The sequence below is a fragment of the Convolutriloba macropyga genome, chromosome 9 (assembly GCF_964194025.1).
Source record: "Convolutriloba macropyga chromosome 9, txConMacr16.3, whole genome shotgun sequence".
Lineage (NCBI taxonomy): Eukaryota > Metazoa > Xenacoelomorpha > Acoela > Convolutidae > Convolutriloba > Convolutriloba macropyga.
In genome coordinates, this window is record NC_134476.1 from 36,041,093 (window position 1) to 36,041,510 (window position 418).

Sequence of the window (418 nt, forward strand, 5' to 3'; positions counted from 1 at the left end):
ACCAATTAACAGACTTTTGATTGAAATTAAAACATTTTCTTTCTTTCACGCCTCATTTTTTAAATCTTGTTCTCGTCTCAAATATCCTACTTTTGGTCAATTTTGAGACCTTTTATTTTAATTAACTGGATCATATGAGTTGGGTTTGAAATTTAGCATAGGTGCAGAGAACATTAGTAAAAGAAGATATTTTCTTTAGCTCTTGATCCTTCTCTTTTTTCAACTAAGAAAAATTATAACAAAGTTCTAAAAATTTCCCTTCAATCGAATGTTCTTAAACATAAAAGCAAACACAATTTTCTACCAAAACACCTGTTTAAAGCGCTAGCAAAACCACCCAGTGATAAATGAAATTATACAACTATTATTTGTTTTCTCCCTTTTCTTCTAGAAAAAAATGTTTTTTGTGGATTTTTTG